General features: G+C 40.7%; 1 protein-coding gene and 1 non-coding gene across 4 annotated transcripts in view; both read left to right on the forward strand.

Moving 5' to 3' along the window:
- SHISA9 (shisa family member 9) overlaps nucleotides 1–16,088 on the forward strand; it is a 515,393-nt gene that overhangs the window by 228,784 nt on the left and 270,521 nt on the right. The window lies entirely within an intron of this gene.
- On the forward strand, nucleotides 2,623–2,694 carry TRNAC-GCA. The gene has a single exon. It is a non-coding gene; the product is annotated as a tRNA-Cys (tRNA).

Raw genomic sequence — 16,088 nt, forward strand, 5'->3', positions numbered from 1 at the left:
GTTGCAGCTCCCAGGCTCTAGAGCACAGGTTCAGTAGTTGTGGTGCAAGGGCTTAGTTTCTCTGCGGCATGTGGGGTCTTCCTGGACTAGGGATCGAACCCATATCTCCTGCATTGGCAGGCAGATTCTTTACCACTGAGCCACCAGGATGCCCAAAGGTGGAGTCTTAATTTGCATTTCGCTGATGATTAGTGATGTTGAACATCTTTTCATATGCTTATTAGTAATTTGTGTATCTTCTTTGGAGAAATGTATGTACAAATCCTTTGCCCATTTTTGAATTTTCTTGTTCTTTTTTTTTTTTTTAAAGTGTTGAGTTTTCAGAGTCCTTTATAGATTCTGGACATTAACACCTTATCAAATATATGATCTGCAAATAGTTTCTCCCATTCCATAGGTTACTTTTTCATTCTGTTGCTTATCTCTTTTGATGCACAGAAGTTTTTGATTTTGATATAATCTATTTATGTGGTTTCTTTTGTTGCCTTTGCTTTTGGTGTCATTTCTAGGAGATCATTGTCAAGTCCAGTGCCGTGAAATTTTTCTCTTGTGTTGTTTTCTAAGATCTTCATAGCTTTCTCTTACAAGTAGATTTGCTTTTAACTTTTACATATAGGTCTATGTTTCAGTAAATAATGTATAATATTTTTATGTTTTCATTTATGTACATTGTCTCATATTTTTCACTTTGTTCTGCTCTTACATTTTCCCTCACTTGACGTTATGCTTTCTGGCTTTTCATGTGTTGCTTTGTAACTAGGTATTATGCCTAGCTCCGTGTATCTATCCATCCATCCAGCTAACTGTTCGTTTCTTTCTTTTTCCCTTCCTTCCTTCTTTCTTTCCTTCCTTTCCTTTCTCCCTCCTTCCCTTCCCCTTCTTCTTCTCTTTTTCTTTTTCTCTCCTCCATCATTATCACCAATATCATCATCATGGTCATTATCATCATCAATGTGTCTGTCTACTTATTCATATTTCTGGCTGCTGTCTTGCTATTTTACACCTGTCCTATTTCACTCACTCATTTTTCTTTCCTAATTCTTGTATCAAGGGTGATACTCAATATATTTAACAACCTTCATGCCCCCAGGCACCAAATAATAAAAGCTTGTAATAGCCCGATGAGGCTAAATTTGACCTTGAATAATTGGTAAATCTATCATACTGGTTCATACCAGCTGTCCAATAACCCTGCCTGTAGGCACTTGGGTTTGCAAGCCATATTCTAGCAAATTCGTTCCAGTACTGACGTTCTTATGAACAAAATGCTCTCATTTTCTTCCTCAAGAATACCCTTCCCTTCTACTACCCAAACACCTCCTTCATCATCTCTGCTTGTAGAAATCTAAGCAGCCTTTCAGGCCAAGTTCAAATTCCACTTCTAGGGTCTCCAAGACAAATTTTTATTTTGACGCCACCCTGCTTTGTAACTGGGGTTATGCCTGTAGCATTGTCCATGGCTTGAATGGTCCAGTGGGCTCTAACTTCCTTTAACCGGGGACTGTACCTTACTAACCTATCTGACCTTCTTTTGTATCTGCCTCTCACTTAAACATTGGAAGAACTGATGCTGAAGCTGAACCTCAAATACTTTGGCTACCTGATGCAAAGAGCCAACTCATTAGAAAAGACCCTGATGCTGGGAAAGATGAGAGCAGGAGGAGAAGGGGACGACAGAGGATGAGGTGGTTGGATGGCATCACTGACTCAATGGACATGAGTTTGAGTAACCTCTGGGAGATAGTGAAGGACAGGGAAGCCTGGAGTGCTGAAGTCCATGGGGTCACAAAGTGTCATACATGACTGAGCAACTAAAGAGCAGCTCACTTAAACGTGCATGCCATCTGGTGCCTAGGGGACTCAGCAAATCCTTGTTAGGTAGGCGAGGAGTCGACCATGGAGTCAACAAGGCATGAGCTGTAGGCATGCAAGGGGGCAACATGATAATGTCACATCCTCGTGTTCTCATTCGTAGGAACTTATCAAGGTGTTCCTGACTCTAAAGGTCCTCGGCTCCGAGAGAGCTCATCACAACACCGTGGTTTATGGGATGGCAGAATGATGTTGCTGATGATCTTGGGAAGGAGCTGAAGTTTTAGGGGCAAAATGTGCTTTGAGAAGGTAAAACCAAGACACTTTGAGGGCCAGGCGTGGAACAGGGAGCAGAGCTAGTCACTAACTTCTCTGAACCTGTGCTTAGAATAAAGTCTAGAAAAGTGTGCATCTTGAACTTAGTCACTCCTGGCATGTGGTGGGCACTCAGTAAATATTTGCTGAGTGTGTGAATGGAGCCAGAGAGCCATGTGTTCAAATCCTGGCTCTCATGTTTGAATCCACCTCTGAGATTTTGGACCCATTTCTTGGGCTTCCCAGGGGCTGCAGCAGTTAAGAGTCCACGTGCTGAGGAAATGGCAACCCACTCCAGTATTCTTGCCTAGAAAATTCCATGGACAGAGGAGCCTGGCAGTCTACAGTCCAAAGGATTGTAAAGAGTTGGACATGATTGGGCGACTGAGCATACTTATCTAACCAAAGCTCAGTTTCCCTGTCTGAAAAAATGGTAACAAAAAGAGTCTACCCTTTGGGCCTATTGAACAAAGGAGATTTCACAGATGGATAGCTTCCCTGGTAGCTCAGATGGTAAAGCGTCTGCCTGCAATGCAGGAGACCTGGGTTCAATCCCCAGGCTGGGAAGATCCCCTGGAGAAGGAAATGGCAACCCACTCCAGTACTCTTGCCTGGAAAATTCCATGGATGGAGGAGCCTGGTAGACTACAGTCCATGGGTTTGCAAAGAGTCGGACATGACTGAGCAACTTCACTGACTATGATTGGCACATGGTGTGTATGCAGTAAACACCTTTCACCTGATATGGGTGGGAGCTCTTGTGTATATTAGGGACAAACATCCAGGGGACAGACATATGTGTTTGTCTCAATGCTGGGGAAGGTTTTGCAATTGTTGTTGTTGATTTGTTTTTAAACACTCCTGGCCTCAGTTTCTGCATCTGTAAAATGGGTCTGCATTAACACAGCAGACATTTCTGGGGATGCCTACTATGAGATGGTGCAGTAGGCTCCTTGGTGGTCTTCAAGAAGACAGAGTCAAGTGCTGATCCCAAAAACCTGTGAGTTTGAACTTATTTGGAAAAAGAGATTATAGTAAAGTTAAGCTTCTTGAGATGAAATCATATTGAATTACCTGCCTGAGCCCCAAATCCAGTGGTGTGTCCTTGTGAGAGACACACAGAGGATTCAGTGTGACCACAGAGCAGTGATCCTGGAGCCACCAGAAGCTGGAAGAAGCAAGGAACAGATCCTCCCATACAGCAACCCTGCCTGGACCTTGGTTTCCAATTTCTGGCCTTCAGGACTGTGAGAGAATGAAATTCTGTTGTTTAAGCCACCAAGTTTGTGATAATTCATTACAGCAACCATAGGAAATTAATACAGGTGGTTTCTGTGGTAAGTTCTGGTTATTCAAGAATCTTGTGCACACTGTAGGCATTTCCTCAAATGCCCTTCAAAAGTTAACAGTAACTATCATTGAAAAGTCTACAGATAATAAAGCTGGAGTGGCTGTGGAGAAAAGGGGACCTTCCTACACTGTTTGTGGGAATGTAAGTTGCTGCAACCACTATGGAGGAGAGTAGGGAGGTTCCTCAAAAGCTAAAAACAGAGTTATCATAGGATCCAGCAATCCCACTTCTGGACTTATATCTAGAAAAGAGGAAAACTCCAATGTGAAAAGATACACGCATCCCAGTGTTCATAGCAGCACTCACGGAGGCAACCTAAGTGTCCATCAACAGTTGAATGGATAAAGAAGAAGTGGTATATATACACAATGGAATATTACTCAACCACAAAAAAGAATGAAATATTGCCATTTGCAGTAACATGGATGGACCTAGAGATTATCATTCTAAGTGAAGTAAGTCAGACAGAGAAAGACAAATATCATGATATCACTTATATGTAGAGTTTAAAAAATGTACAAATGAACTTATTTACAAAATAAAAATAGATTCACAGACATAGAAAGCAAACTAATTGTTACCAAAGTGGAAGGTAGGGAGGGATAAACTGGAAATTTAGGATCAACAGAAGCACACTAATATATATAAAGTAAATAAACAATAAGAAACTACTGGAAAGTATGGGAACTGTAGCCAATATCTTATATTAATCTATAATTGAAAAATCTGAAAAAGAATATATATATATATAGAACTAAATCAGTTTGCATAGAAAACATTGTATACCAATCATACTTCAATAAAAAGTTGTTTGTTTGGAAAAAACACTTATGGGAGATGCCATGTAAACCAAAAATTATACATTATAGCTGGTGAAGATTTTGATAGAGAGAAGCACAGGAAAGGCAGGTAACCCAGCAGGGAGGTATATATGTGGGTGTTTTCAGAAATATTTCTTGAGGCTTAATCTAAACTGTGCCTCAAAGATCAATGAGGGGTTAGCTAGACAAGGGTAGGGGGAGGGCATTTGAGTAGAGGGAGCCAGAGGCAAGGAGATGGCAAGAACAGGCAACAACTCTTGTCTTTGTAACTCTGGAAAGGTTACAGAATTAATCACAGTTAACTCAGGGAAGGTCACATATCCATCTAGAGTGGTGCTTCTCAAACATTAAGATAGACACAGATTGGACTTCCCTGGCATTTAGTGGTTAAGACTCTATGTTTTCAATGCAGGGGGTGTCGGTTCGATCCCTGGTTGGGAAACTAAGATCCCACATGCCACGTGGCCAAAAAAATATGTACACAGATCACCAGGGGACTCTTGTTACAATATAGATTCTGATTCCGTGAGTCTGGAGTGGGTACAGAATCTGCATTTCTTACAAGCTCTTCAAAGATGCCAATGTGGCTGGTCTGTGGACCACACTTTGAGATGCAAGGCCTGGGTATTCTAAAGTTTAGAGCACTTTTCCCCATTTCTTAACACATTGCAGTCTCTCCTGAAGAATGCCAGGTCCTCGGTTTGCAGCTGTGAAAGTGGAAGCTTAAAGAGAGGAGGTACCTTGCATGACATCACATAGCCTCAAGTGAGATCTTCAGTTTTAGATTTCAGATATTCTGGCTTTGAATACAATGCTCTTTTGTTTGTTTTTTTTAAACTTTTTATTTTGTATTGGAGTATAGTTGATCGAGCGACTGATCATGCACGCACGCACACATGCATACATGGCTGGCTAAGTGTTGTGATAGTTTCCAGTAAACAGCAAAGGTACTCAGCCGTGCATATGTATGTATCCATTCTCCTTCAAACTCCCCTCCCTTCCAGGCTGCCACATAACATAGAGCAGAGTTCCCTGTGCTACACAGTAGGTCCTTTTTGGTCATCCATTTTAAATACAGCAGTGTGTACAATACTCCTTAAAATAACTCATTGTGCAACTTATTTGCGACTTGCAAATAAATGCTAGGCTTTGATTTTTCAATTTTGTTTTATATTGGAGAATGTTGTTAGCTGCTCAGTTGTGTCCAACTCTTTGTGACCCCATGGACTGCAGCATGCCAGGCTTCCCATTTCCCAGAGTTTCCTCAAACTCATGTCCACTGAGTCAGCAATGCCATCCAACCATCTCATCCTCTGTTGCCCTGTTCTCCTCTTGCCCTCAATCTTTCCCAGCATCAGGGTCTTTTCCAATGAGTCAGCTCTTTGCATCAGGTGGCCAAAGTATTGGAGCTTCAGCATCAGTCCTTCCAATGAATATTCAGGGTTGATTTTCTTTAAGACTGGTTTCTTTAAGACTAGTTTGATCTCTTTGCTATTCAAGGGGCTCGCAAGAGTATTTTCCAACACCATAGTTCGAAAGCATCCGTTCTTCGGCACTCAGCAAATAAAGTCTAGCCTTTGATTTTTCAGTTTTATTTTATATTAGAGTATCGTAGATTTACAATATTGTGTTAGTTTCAGGTATATAGCAGAATGATTCAGTTATATATATATATATATATATATATATATTCTTTTATATATATATATATATATTCTTTTAAAATTCTTTTCTCATTTAGTTTATTACAGAATATTGAATAGAGTTCTCCGTGCTATCTAGTAGGCCCTTGGGCTTTGATTTTTTTTTTTTACCCAGCCTGAGAGTCTTTTTCTTTTAATATATTATTTGATCATATTTCTACTTAGAATATAACTTGTTTGTGATGAATTCTGTTTTCACTTTTGGGTGATATTCTTATTCTTCATACCTTCTTGCTGTTTTCTTTCCTTTCTATCTTGTATCTTTTGCTCTAAATTGGTGCTTCCCACTTTAGCCACATGCTGGAATCCCATCCAGAGCTTTAACAAATTCTGATGTCTGACTCCCATCCAAGAGTTGGATTTATTTGCTCTGGCATCTGGTATAGGCATCAGGGTTTAAAAATCTTCCCCAGGTATTCTAATGAGCAACCAGAATTGAGAATCACTTATCTCGATCTTTTTTTAGTCTCCTTTCCCCCTCCTTTCCTGCTATTTCCATGATTTCTGTAGTCATTTTTAAAGTTATGCTGGTTGCCTTTATGTGATTAATGAGTACATTTAATTCTTTTTCTTCATTTTTGTTTTTTCTTTTCATCTTTTGTATTGTTTTGTTTCTTGGCCACACTATGCAGCTTGTGGGATCTCAGCTCTCCAACCAGAGATTGAACCTGGGCGGCTGTTCGTTTGTTAATAATAAAATTGGAGCGGAATCTTTTCATTCATTATTGTGAAAAAGTTTGAAAAAAGTGGATATTGACTCATGCTTTTCCCATCCGCCCTCTTACTTCAGAGAGTCTCTCTTTCAGTTTAATTAGTAAGCTCTAGGTGGTGGGTGTATGTCCGGGTTGGGGTGGGGTGGGGGCTGTTCATTTCACTTTCGTTCCTGTTATTTTATGTCATTTGACTTTTCTTTCAACTTGTAAGACTTACATCCTCTTCCCAAGGTTGTTTAGTTTACTTTCATATTTCTGTGGCTCCCTTTGTTAAAACACTTTGAAGAAGTTGGAAGTGCTACAACGATGGAGACAAAATTCAGATGACCATTATATCTACGCTGCTGGCAAGAATCCCTTAGAAGACATGGAGTAGCCCTCATAGTCAACAAAAGAGTCCAAAATGCAGTACTTGGGTGCAATCTCAAAAACAACAGAATGATCTCTGTTTGTTTCCAAGGCAAACCATTCAATATCACGGTAATCCAAGTCTATGCCCCAATCACTAATGCCGAAGAGGCTGAAATTGAATGGTTCTATGACAACCTACAAGAACCTTCTAGAACTAACACCAAAAATATGATGTCCTTTTCATCATAGGGGACTGGAATGCAAAAGTAGGAAGTCAAGAGATACCTGGAGTAACAGGCAAATTTGGCCTTGGAGTACAAAATGAAGCAGGGCAAAGGCTAATAGAGTTCTGCCAAGAGAACGCACTGGTCATAGCAAACACCCTCTTCCAGCAACACAAGAGACGACTCTACACATGGACATCACCAGATGGTCAATACTGAAATCAGATTGATTATATTCTTTGCAGCCAAAGATGGAAAAGCTCTATACAGTCAGCAAGAACACAACAGGGAGCTGACTGTGGCTCAGATCACGAACTCCTTATTGCCAAATTCAGACTTAAATTGAAGAAAGTAGGGAAAACCACTAGACCATTCAGGTATGACCTAAATAAAATCCCTTATGATTATACAATGGAAGTGACAAATGGATTCACAGGATTAGATCTGATAGACAGTGCTTGAAGAACTGTGGACATAGGTTCATGACATTGTACAGGGAGCAGTGATCAAGACCTTCCCCAAGAAAAATAAATGTAAAAAGGCAAAATGGTTCTCTGAGGAGGTCTTACAAATAGATGAGAAAAGAAGAGAAGCTAAAGGCAAAAGAGAAAAGGAAAGATATACCCATCTGAATGCAGAGTTCCAAAGACTAGCAAGGAGAGATAAGACAGGCTTCCTCAGGGATCAGTGCAAAGAAATAGAGGAAGACAATAGAATGGGAAAGACTAGAGATCTCTTTAAGAAAATTAGTGATATCAAGGGAAATTTCATGCAAGATGGGGGCCACAATAAAGGACAGAAACAGTATGGACCTAACAGAAGCAGAAGATATTAAGAAGATGTGACAAGAATACACATAAGAACTATACAAAAAAGATCTTCATGACCCAGAGAACCATGATGGTGTGATCACTCACCTAGAGCCAGACATCCTGGAACACAAAGTTAAATGGGCCTTAGGAAGCATCACTAGGAACAAAGCTAGTGGAGGTGATGGAATTCCAGTTGAACTAATTCAAATCCTAAAAGATGATGCAGTTAAAGTGCTGCATTCAATATGCCAGCAAATTTGGAAAACTCAGCAGTGGCCACAGGACTGGAAAAGGTCACTTTTTATTCCAATCTCAAAGAAAGGTAATGCCAAACTACCACACAATTGCACTCATCTCACACACTAGCAAAGTAATGCTCAAAATTCTCCAAGTCAGACTTCAACTGTACATGAACCGGGAACTTCCAGATGTTCAAGCTGGATTTAGAAAAGGTAGAGGAACCAGAGATCAAATTGCCAACATCCACTGGATCATAGAAAAAGCAAGAGAGTTCCAGAAAAACATCTACTTCTGCTTTATTGACTATACCAAAGCCTTTGACTGTGTGGATCACAACAAACTGTGGAAAATTCTTCAAGAGATGGGAATACCAGATCACCTGACTTGCCTTCTGAGAAATCTGTATGCCGGTCAAGAACCAACAGTTAGAACCAGACATGGAACAACAGACTGGTTCCAAATAGGGAAAGGAGTACGTCAAGGCTGCATATTGTCACTCTGCTCATTTAACTTACCTGCAGAGTACATCATGAGAAATGCTGGACTGGATGAAGCATAAGCTGGAATCAAGATGGCCGGGAGAAATATCAATAACCTCAGATATGCAGTTGACACCACCATTATGTCAGAAAGTGAAGAAGAACTAAAGAGCATCTTGATAAAAGTGAAAGAGGAGAGTGAAGAAGCTGGCTTAAAACTCAACATTCAAAAAATGAAGATCATGGCATCCGGTCCCATCACTTCATGGCAAATAGATGGAGAAACAATGGAAACAGTGACAGACGTTATTTTCCTGGGCTCCAAAATCACATCAGATGGTGACTGCAGCCATGAAATTAAAAGACGTTTGCTCCTTGGAAGAAAAGTTATGACCAAGATATACAGCATATTAAAGAGGAGAGAGATTACTTTGCTGACAAAGGTCCATCTAGTCAAAGCTATGCTTTTTCTAGTAGTCATGTATGGATGTAAGAGTTGAACCATAAAGAAGGCCGAGTGCCAAAAATTTGATGCTTTTGAACTGTGGTGTTGGAGAAGACTCTTGAGAGTCCCTTGGAGAGTCCCTCAAGGAGATTCAACCAGTCAATCCTAAAGGAAATCAGTCCTGAATATTCGTTGGAAGGACTGATGCTGAAACTGAAGCTCCAGTACTTTGGCCACCTGATGGGAAAAACTGACTCATTGGAAAAGACCCTGATGGTTGGAAAGATTGAAGGCTGGAGGAGAAGGGGATGACAGAGGATTAACTGTTTGGATGGTGTCACTGACTGGTTGGACATGAGTTTGAGCAAGCTCCAGGAGATGAAGAAGGACAGGGAAGCCTGGTGTGCTGCAATCCATGGGGTTGCAAAGAGTTGAACATGACTGAGCGACTGATCTGAACTGAACTGAATATATGGGACAGGTTATTGATCTGGTGGCAAGCTTTCACAGACACCCTAGTTCAGTTTGTTTTTTGTTTTGTTTTGCACCTCTGTGTGTAATGGAGATAGGTTTTCTTGTGTGGTCCTTGCTGAGTAAGGGCAATTGGTTTGGTATACATTTCTAACCATCTTTGTCCTGTCTTTTGTACTAAGATTATACTGCTGTCATAAAGTTATGAGGGTAAGTCCCATCCTTTTCTATGTTCTAGAATAATGTGACTACAATGGGAATTATCTATTTCTTGCAAGTTTGCTAGAATTTGGCTAGAAAACCATCCTGAGCTAGTACCTTTGTCTAAATTTCTTTTTACCCTGGCTTTTTATTCTGAAATGTTGAAAGATTGACAAAAAAAAAAAAAAAAAAAAAAAAACATTGAAAGAGAAGCACCATAGAAATTACTTCAATTTTTAAATGTCTTTTGGTTTACTGTGATTTTCAGTTTTTTCTTGGGGCAGTTGGGTCATGTATATCTTGCTTGAAAAATTGATCACGTCAACTTGATTTCTAATTTATGGTGAAACTTACAGATCATACACTATTTTTCTAATTCCTGCTATATCTGTAGTGATAACAACTTTATTCTTTCTTATGTGTTTTGTGTTATTTATACTCATAATGACTTTATGACACAGATAGACATATCCTCCTTTAACAGGTAAGGACACTGACACAGAAAAATTCGGTAATTCACCCAGGGCCAAACAGCTAGTGAGAGGACAGTCCAGGGTTTTAGTGAAAGCCCTTCTGAGCTTAGAGTCCAGCTGACCTCAGCGGTTCCTTCCCAGTTGAGGTCTGTGGACCACACTTGGAGGAGCAAGGCCTGAATATCCTGAAATTTACATGCCTCCCTCCCCTGGAGGAGCTTCCCAGGTAGTGCTAGTGGTAAAGAAATGCCTGCCAATGCAGGAGATGTAAGAGATGTACATTCGATCCCTGGGCTGGAAAGATCTCCTGGAGGAGGGCATGGCAACCCACTCCAGTATTCTTACACTGAGAACCCCATGGACAGATGAGCCTAGCAGGTTATAGTCCGTGGGGTCGCAAAGAGCCAGATATGACCAAAGTGACTTAGCAGACGCACACCCCTGGAGATAGTCATGTCCTTGGTTTGCAGCTGGGAAACCAGAAGCTTGTTGAGAGGAGGTCTGCAAGCCTGAGGTCACACAGACTCAAATGATATTTTTGATACCAGAACTCTGCTTTTCTGATTTTTTTCTAAACGGTGTCCTTTTGAATAATTCATCATGCAATTACACTGTGTTCTACAAATAAGGGCTAGATGTAAATGTTCCTGACCCAATCTGAGAGTCTCTTTCTGCTAATAGAGTGTTTATGTCATATTTCTATTTATTGATATAATGTAAGTGCTCATTACTAATCAATAATAAATATTATTACTTGTGTTCTATATTATTGAATAATTATATCAACTAGTGACTATTAGTTATCCTCATTAGTCACTAATAATTTTATGAATTGTAAGTAAATTACCTCTTTTCATAGCCTCCTAAAAGGTGTTGGCAGCAGTGTCTTTATTTGCTGTTTCCTTCAGGGAAGCTGATGGTGGCTCAGATGGTAAAGAATCCGCCTGCAATTCAGGAGACCCAGGTTTGATCCCTGGGTTGGGAAGATCCCCTGGAGAAGGGACTGGCAACTCACTACAGTACTCCACCTAACCCACTCCAACCCAGTACTCCTGCCTGGAGAATCCCATGGACAGCAGAGCCTGACTGGCTAGAGTCTGTGGCATCACAAAGAATCAGATAGGATTGAGTGATTAACACTTTCACTGTTAGAGAAACTGACCTAGTGGGAGTTGAGGGTGAACTGGGCTTCACCTGGTAGCTTATGGTGAACAGTGTCAGATTCTTGATCTCCAAAGAAGATTTAGCTTCGGGACCAGGGACCAGGCTTGATCACTCAAGAACTTTTGTGTAGCAGAGTTTTATTAAAGTATGAGAAAGGACAGAGAAAGCTTCTGACATAGACATCAGAAGGGGGATGGAGAGTGCCCCCCACCCCGCCCTGCCTTGCTAGTCTTAGCAAGGCCTTATATACTTTTATCAGACCCACTCCCACAACATACATCTTATGATAACAGGATTAGAAGTAACAATAGAAAGATCTTACCAGACACACTCCCACAATATACAAGTTTTAAGATAACAAGATTAGTCAGAAGGTTCTTGTTAAGGAGAAACATATCCTTGAGCAAGGTACATTGTTATATTGACTAAGACAAAGCAATATAGGGAAAAAAAATGTTTGTCCTTTTCTCCTCCTTGAGAACCTCAGACCTGTTTCTCCTTCTCAAGGGCTCCAGACTCCTTTCTTCTCCTTGGGGCCCCTGGACTTCTTATCAACCTACCTAGTAATTGACTCTCACACCCAAAACCCCGTTTCCCCTGATCAGAGCCTCAGAGGGCTGTAGTGTGGGTCTTTTGCTCAGCTCAAGGCAAACATTCTGTTACTGAGTTGTTGTACAATTACTTTTCTGAGATGACTACTGAATAATGAAAGAGGCCTCATCTTTTGTTTTTGCTGTTGTAGTTCTGAGTTACATGAGATCTAAGGTACCAGGCAAGTCCACCTTCCACGGCAACAGTCACTAGAATGTACAGTTTTTGGAAGAAGGATGGTGGATGACCTCAGAAACAGGAGGCTGGACTCCAGGGAGAAGGAGAACATGACAGGGAGACATGAACAGGTGAAGACAGTGTGGTCTTAGAGGTCAGGTGGGAAGGAGGTGACTCCAGCTGGCATGTCCTTAAAAATGGCTTGATTGTAGATGCCCACAGGAGGGGACAGTAGTGTAGGTGTATCTGCAGGCAGCTCTGAGAATGGATTAAAGGAAGGGTACAGATAACCATACATATATTTCTCTTAGCTTTGACCAAATTGGTTTGATCACAGAGTTACTCCCACCCCTGATGGCACTCTCAGGGGACTGTGAATGATAGATTCAACTAGAGAGTTTTGGGGCCCTTTGGCATATCAGTGCGGACTTGTTACCAGGGAATTTCACATCAAACATCTGGTCCCCCCACGATGCAGGATGAAGCTAGTGGCCCCGGTGCCCCACACACTGCACCATCTCTGCCATGTCCCAGTGGTAGTATGTAGGGAGGAGGACACGGTGGGGGGGGGGGGGGAGGCGGGGCGGGCAGGAGAACATATTTTTACACATAAATATTTATGTCAAATCAGCTCTGTGAAGAAGGTGGCAAAACCAGGCGTGAAAACACAATGCGACAGAGCAGGCTTTGCAAACATGAGAGAGGAAAATGCTGAGAGAGAGAGAAATAGCCCTGGCAGGTTGGCAAGGAAGGGAAGAGAGAAGTCAAGGATGTTTCACAGTGTAGGAAGGCTGCCTTTTTTGAGGAAGGAAATAGAGAAGGCAAGGCTAATCAAATAATAATGCTATTAGGGAGGGAAGAGGATGGGCACTTTCTATTTGTGCTTTTAGTACCTGTATGATAGTCCTTTTGCTAAGCATGTGTAATTCTTGGAGGTAAGCATTTAAAATCCATTTTACAGATAGGAAAACATGCATTTAAACCCCATTTTACAGATAGGAAAACTGAGTCAAAGAGATCAAGGGAATTTTTTTCAAGTTACTCAGCTAGTACATAGGGAAGGACCTGGGAGTCCCTACACATTGATTTGTCTCCTAGCCCAGTGGTCTTTCCACCAATAAACTCTGGTTACCTGACCCAGTTCAGACCTGTGCAGTAATGTGATGGGCAATTGAGAGAATCTGTCTCTGCATTCTGTACATTTTCTATCATAACCATATGTTACTTTTTCAACTGGAAATACAAAGATTCCATTGTATTTGTATTTGTGTAGCCATTCCTTTCTCCAGGAGATCTTCCCTACCCAGGGACCAAACCCAGATCTCCTGCATTGCAGGCAGATTGTTTACTGTCTGAGCCACCAGGGAAGCCCAAAGATATTAATACAAAGCTCTAATAGAAGAAAGCTCCAATATATGAAGAATTATATTCAATATGCCTTTTTTTGTTGGATGGGCAATATCTGGCAAGGGTCTACACCAGACAGTATCCATGTTAATCTTGTGAGCCAAAAGGGGAGTAGACAACTTTAATGTTTCATTTTGTCCATTTCTGCTCAAAAAATTTGCAAGATCATTGTGACTTTTGTAATAGATTACTAAATTCAACACACACACAGAGGACAGGTGTCTATAACAGGCATATTCAGCATCCTTTTCTCTCACTGTCAAGTTTCCTCTTTGATAAAATGATCATAATGTAAGTCCTATTTCATGGGATTTTCTGAGGACAGAGGGAGAGAGCCCACATCAAATACTGCAGTGCCCAGCACATGGGAAGCTCTCAGTCCATGTCCAAGGTTACTCTCATTTTTTTTCAGCTCATTGAAGAATTGCCTGGAGGGATTGTTGATGGATATAACCCATGGGTTGCCCAGAGTAGGGGCTCAATACTTTTGTTGAAGAAATAAATAAGCTGGGACTGACATTGGTTTTGACAGAAGGAATGTCAGCCTCTGTGTATAATTCAGTTCTAGGCATTTACCAGCTATTGTAGAATTTTGCTGTTGTTGTTCAGCCAAAGGTTCTCTTCAGCTTTAGGACACGGCCATTTATTTATTTTGTTTTTTAAAAAATTAATTTATTTATTTTAATTGGAGGCTAATTACTTTACAATATTGTAGTGGTTTTTGCCATACATTCACATGAATCGGCTATGCGTGTACATGTGTTCACCCATCCTGACCCCTCCTCCCACCTCTCTCTCCATCCCATCCCTCTGGGTCATCCCAGTGCACCAGCCCTGAGCACCCTGTTTCATGCATCGAACCTGGGCTGGTGATCTATTTCACATATGGTAATATACATGTTTCAATGCTATTCTCTCAAATCATCCCACTCTTGCCTTCTCCCACAGAGTCCAACAGTCTGTTCGTTACATCTGTGTCTTTTATGCTGTCTCGCATATAGGGTCATCATTACCATCTTTCTAAATACTGTATATATGTGTTAATATACTGTATTGGTGGTTTTCTTTCTGACTTACTTCTTTGTATAATAGGCTCCAGTTTCATCCACCTCATTAGAACTGATTCAAATGCATTCTTTTTAATAGTTGAGTAATATTCCTTTGTGTATAAGTACCACAGCTTTCTTATCCATCCGTCTGCTGATGGACATCTTGGTTGCTTCCATGTCCTACCTATTGTAAACAGTGCTGTGATGAACGTTGGGGTACACATGTCTCTTTCAATTCTGGTTTCCTCCAAGGGTATGTCCAGCAGTGGGATTGCTGGGTCATATGGGAGTTGTATTTCCAGTTTTTTAAGGAATCTCTACACTCTTCCCCGTAGTGTATTCCCACCAACAGTGTAAAAGGGTTCACTTTTCTCCGCACCCTCTCCAGCATTCATTGTTTGTAGGCTTTTTGATAGCAGCCATTCTGACCAGCGTGAGATGGTACCTCATTTAATGTTCATTTCTCTGATAATGAGTGATGTTGAGCATCTTTTCATATGTTTGTTAGCCATCTGTATGTCTTCTTTGGAGAAGTGTTTGTTTAGTTCTTTGGCCCATTTTTTGATTGGGCTGTTTATTTTTCTGGAATTGAGCTGCATGAGCTGCTTGTTTATTTTGGAGATTAATTCTTTGTCAGTTGCTTCATTTGCTATTATTTTCTCCCATTCTGAAGGCTGTCTTTTCACCTTGCTTATAGTTTCCTTCATTGCACAAAGCTTTTAAGTTTAATTAGGTCCCATTTGTTTAGTTTTGCTTTTATGTCCATTACTCTTGGAGGTGGGTTATAGAGGATCCTGCTATGGTTTATGTCAGAGAGTGTTTTGCCTATGTTTTCCTCTAGGAGTTTTATAGTTTCTGGTCTTACATTTAGATCTTTAATCCATTTTGAGTTTATTTTTGTGTATGGTGTTAGAAAGTGTTCTAGTTTCACAAGTAGTTGACCAGTTTTCCCAGCACCACTTTGTTAAAGAGATTGTCTTTTCTCCATTGTATATTCTTGCCTCCTTTGTCTAAGATAAGATGTCCATAGGTGTGTGGATTTATCTCTGGGCTTTCTATTTTGTTCCATTGGTCTATATTTCTGTTTTTGTGCCAGTACCATACTGTCTTAATGACTGTAGCTTTGTAGTGTAGTCTGAAGTCAGGTAAGTTGATTCCTTCAGTTCCATTCTTCTTTCTCAAGATTGCTTTTGCTATTCTAGGTTTTCTGTATTTCCATACAAATTGTGAAATTATTTGTTCTAGTTCTCTGAAAAATACTGTTGGTAGCTTGATACTGATTGCATTGA

This window comes from Cervus elaphus, chromosome 10 (genome assembly GCF_910594005.1).
Source record: "Cervus elaphus chromosome 10, mCerEla1.1, whole genome shotgun sequence".
Lineage (NCBI taxonomy): Eukaryota > Metazoa > Chordata > Mammalia > Artiodactyla > Cervidae > Cervus > Cervus elaphus.